General features: G+C 48.1%; 1 long non-coding RNA gene across 1 annotated transcript; it reads right to left on the reverse strand.

Moving 5' to 3' along the window:
* Nucleotides 1–399: 399 nt before the first annotated feature.
* On the reverse strand, nt 400–4,230 carry LOC118143267 (uncharacterized). Its single transcript, XR_004727504.3, has 3 exons — nt 4,037–4,230; nt 2,885–3,515; nt 400–2,632 (listed from the first exon to the last, which is right to left on the reverse strand). It is a non-coding gene; the product is annotated as an uncharacterized LOC118143267 (long non-coding RNA).
* Between the last annotated feature and the right edge of the window lie 529 nt (nt 4,231–4,759).

Here is a 4,759-nt window from a genome sequence, read left to right on the forward strand (position 1 = left end):
GAATTTACAAAGAACTCAAACGGATTTACAGGAAAAAAACAAGCCCATTCAAAAGTGGGCAAAGGATATGAACAGACACTTTTCGAAAGAAGACATATATATGGCCAACAATCATATGAAAAAATGCTCATCGTCACTGGTCATGAGAGAGATGCAAATCAAAACCACATTGAGATACCATCTCACGCAAGTTAGAATGGTGATCATTAAAAAATCTGGAGACAACAGATGCTGGAGAGGATGTGGAGAAAAAGGAACACTTTTACACTGTTGGTGGGAGTGTAAATTAGTTCAACCATTGTGGAAGACAGTGTGGCGATTCCTCAAGGCCTTAGAAATAGAAATTCCATTTGACCCAGCAATCCCATTACTGGGTATATATCCAAAAGACTATAAATCGTTCTACTATAAGGACACATGTACACGAATGTTCATTGCAGCACTGTTTACAATAGCAAAGACCTGGAATCAACCAAAATGCCCATTGATAATAGACTGGATTGGAAAAATGTGGCACATATACACCATGGAATATTATGCAGCAATCAGAAATGATGAGTTTGTGTTGTTTGTAGGGACATGGATGAATCTGGAGAACGTCATCCTCAGCAAACTGACACAAGAACAGAAAATGAAACACCGCATATTCTCACTCATAGGCGGGTGATGAAAAATGAGAACACATGGACACAGAAAGGGGAGTACTAAACACTGGGGTCTATTGGGGGGAAAAGGGGAGGGCCAGTGGGAGGGGGAGGTGGGGAGGGATAGCCTGGGAAGAAATGCCAAATGTGGGTGAAGGGGAGAAGGAAAGAAAAGCACACTGCCATGTGTGTTCCTATGCAAATGTCTTACATGCTCTGCTCATGTACCCCAAAACCTAAAATCCAATAAAAAATTTAAAAAAAAAAAAAGAAGTATTTATGGATCACTTCCTGTTCTCTGGGTACTGGGCTGGACCACGGGATATAAAATCTCGGCTCTAAATAAGCAGGTCATTTCAACAGGGAGAAAGTCCTTATCAATCCCCACTTATTCTATCTCTTTCTCTTTCTCTCAATCTTTTATCCCTAAGCCGTAATAAAGGGGAGAAATACATATTTAGGAACCATTGTATTTGTTAAGTTACATCTTCACTTTTTCAGACTTTTGCTTTCTGCTGTGTTAAGCAACAATTAATTTAATATAATGTCACAGGGGTGAAATTATTGAGCTCCTGTTACCTGACAGACATGAACCATCCTCAGGGAACCCAAAGATTCAGGGGTAAAAACGGTGCCTGAGCTTAAGGATGTCACGCACCAGTAGAGGCAGGCAGGTAAATAAGAAACTCTCATGCTGGGCTAGGGCTGCACGAAGGCTTTGCATGAAGTGTAACCACAGAGGAGGGGGAAATGAATTTTCCTGGGGGATTCAGGTGAAGCTTCACCAAGAGTGCTATTTTAGTAGTGAAGGGTATGCAGAACCCCTCCAGGCAGAGATGCAAAAGGATGGGCAGAGGAAGCAGCCCTGGCAAATGTACCCTTGGAAGGGACAAGCCACTAAAGCAGGGAACCAGCCCTTGGCACAGAGTAGGTGCTTCGTGGGTTCTGGTTTCCTTCTGTTGTATCCTGGCCGAGTGACAGTGCCTGGGTTGTTCATGACAGAACTTAAATTATTTCTAGAGATGTAACACCCTAGCCCCAAGGAGCAATTGCTCCTAAGATTTCCAGGCCCTCGGTGCTGGAGCTGTGCCTTTCAGCAGCCTGCAGAACATTCAGAGGAGCGAGGACAAGAGCAGGAGGGGAGGCTGAGGACATCCTGGCTCATAAGTTAATGAGTGGTGTTGACTGACTGCCTACCCTCCCGGGGTGGTTGTGGAAATCAGAAGAGAGACAGAGCGTATAATGGGGGAAGAAGACATCAGAAGATATCACTCTTGTCTACTCATACCCTTGTTTGGGAGAAAAACTTACCTGAGAAATGCAGGAGAAGTGACTTAGGAACTTGGAAAGTTTGCAAGCATCAGCAGATGCAGCACATGGAGAGACTTCCGCAGGACAGAGGACTGTGGAATGAGGGCAGGGATTTGCATGGGATGGGTTAATTGGGGCATGGCCTCCTAGAGAAAATGCTTGGGGTCTGGTCCAAGAGAAGACAGTGTTTCTGAGCAAGCAGTGCACCAGAGCAAGTGAATTGGCGAGGTGTGTGGGAAAGACAGCAAGCGGGCGTGCCCAGGTAAGAGGGACACTGCGGGGAAGGGCAATGGGGAAAAGGGCTGGAGAAATGAGAACCAGGGTGGTGAGGAGGCTGAAATGCTAGCGGGAGGAGCCTTTTTAGGAAGACTGGGCTGGGGAGCATGTACAGTCCACTCCAACCCTGAGATCTTCCTTGCAGACGGTCCACTCTTTCAGGTGCCCACCCTTCCCCAGCACAAGCCAACTCCCAGCCCCTGGGGTGCATCCCGACTGGTTTAAACTAATCTCAGTAATACCACTGCCCTTGGTTGAGTGTGCCTCTGTAATCAGATCCCAGCCAGAGAGCCACACACGTGATCTGTTGAAAGGTTCTGGAAAGAAATAGTCCATCTTTCTCCTGTGCAAGATGTTGACGTATCTGGATGTGAGACCTGAAACCACTGCAGTGATCCAGCCTGAGGAGAAAACCAATTTAGAAAGGGGCGGAGCAGAGAGAATCACAGAGGACAGGAGCTGGTGCCCTATGGCCCTGTACTGGCAGCCTCCCCCTCCCTCAGGATTTCTTATTACATGAGATGATAAATACTCTTTATGCTATTTGAGAATAGGTTTTCTTCTGCTTGCAGTCAAGAACATCATAATATATATTTTTAATTATCTAGGCCAATAATAACGGGAAAGATATAATTCTAGCCAGAGGAACCCACCAAAGAAACATGTTCCACGCAAGCAGTGACCAGAGTTTCAGCACGATGAACACGCGCAGTTCAGGATGCCACGTGGCTGGAGATGGGCCCAGAGGTGCAGGCAGAGGCCAGGTCTCAGACAGATTTGTAAACTTTGTGGGGAACCTGGTCTTTGAAATATTTGGGATCCATAGATGAGAGGACTAAGTTGCCCTGAATAAAAAGTCAGCAACACATAGGATTTCTGAGCAGGAAATAATTAGGCTAGTGTAACTGAGGCTCAGCAGAGCACAGAAATTCAGGAAAAGGGCTGTGGTGACAGACCAAGCCTTAACCCACAGTTCTACCACTGATGAGCCATGTGCCTCGAGTAAACTTCCCTCAATTTTCTGGAAGACAAGTCCTGCCCCTCGGAGTGGTTGTGGAGTCTGTGAGCTCTCCCTGTGATGGCCTGCACACCTCTGATTGTTCTAGAAACAATCACTGACACTGTGAGGTGCCAGACCCTGTGCTGAGGCTGGGTGCAAGGCCATTTCCTCCATCAAGGTGGGCAAGGCCTCAGCAAGGACAACTCACAAGAAGGTGAATGTCAAGGTGGTGTGCAAAGCGCAAAGCAGAGGTGGATTCAGGTTGTCAAGAGTGGTGTTTTTTCCTAAAATGCAAAGAACAAAAAGTCCATTGATGGCAAAGGTTCAGTAAGTTGCTGACTCAGTTGGCAAGGGAGCCGTTCCCTCTACCTGTTCCCAAACTCCCTGAACACCAGTTCTTTCTTTAGCTTGACACTTCCTCAGCTCTTCCGTGGGACCAGCTGCGAGTTGCCAGCACCCTCCTCTCACCCCACTCCACCCTGTCTCCTCCAAGTTCCCTGTATTGACCCACTCATTGGGGTCACTTCTCAGGGACAGTTTCCCAGCCTGCGTCTGAGGAAGGCCCGGCATCTTTCCCAGGTCCTATGGCCTCCTATCCCTTAAAGCCCCGATCACAAATTTTAGGTCAGCTTTTCTGTAGAGCAACCTCAGGCCCTGCTAACCAACCTCAGGCCCATGCCTAACCAACCTGCGTCTGAAACACAGCCTTTCTAGGATGGAAACAAGGCCAAGACTAATTCTCCCTGCTTAGGCCCAAGGCATAACCTTTGGAAAGGATTCTGGAGGCTTCTTGGAATCATCTTACCTCAGCCCTCTGCAGCTCGATGGCACCATACATCAGACAGCCTACAGGTCTGCCACAGTGGCAGTCATTGAAATTGGCTCCTGATTCTGCTGCTTCTGTCTCAAAGCTGCCAGAAGGTTCGGTAGCCCTCTTCAGGAATCCCAACAGTCTCCTTCCGCAGCATGGTCATTCCCCACCCTCACCTTGGAAGGCACAGGAGGGCGATATTAGGCACTGAACCAACTTACAACACTTTTAATTTTAGTATAGCATGTGTACAGAAAAATGCACACGTCATAAAGGCCTAGCTCGATCAATTATCACAACATGACTACCCATGTAACCACCACCCGAGGGAAGGAGTAGAGCATCTCCAGCCACGCAGGAGCCCTCCTCATGCCCTGTCCCATCAGCAACCTCACTCTCCCATCGAGGCAACTTCTAACGTCATAGAAGTGTTTGGACCAGAGAAGCACTAAAGGGTTTTCAGCAGAGAGGAGATATAGTTGTCATTTGAAAGGTGCTTTCTGTGTAGGAAGAGAACAAGAGGCAGGAGGCAAACTGGGAGTGTGTTGCAGAGACTGTGACTGCTGGGGCCAGACAAGACGCAGTGGGAGGGAAGGAAGGGAGGAAGGGAGGGAGGGAGGAGGGAAGGGAGGGAGGGAGGGAGGGAGGGAGGGAGGGAGGGAGGAAGGGAGGGAGGGAGGAAGGAAGGGAGGCAAACTGGGAGTGTGTTGCAGAGAC

This window comes from Callithrix jacchus, chromosome 7 (assembly GCF_049354715.1).
Source record: "Callithrix jacchus isolate 240 chromosome 7, calJac240_pri, whole genome shotgun sequence".
Taxonomy (NCBI): domain Eukaryota; kingdom Metazoa; phylum Chordata; class Mammalia; order Primates; family Cebidae; genus Callithrix; species Callithrix jacchus.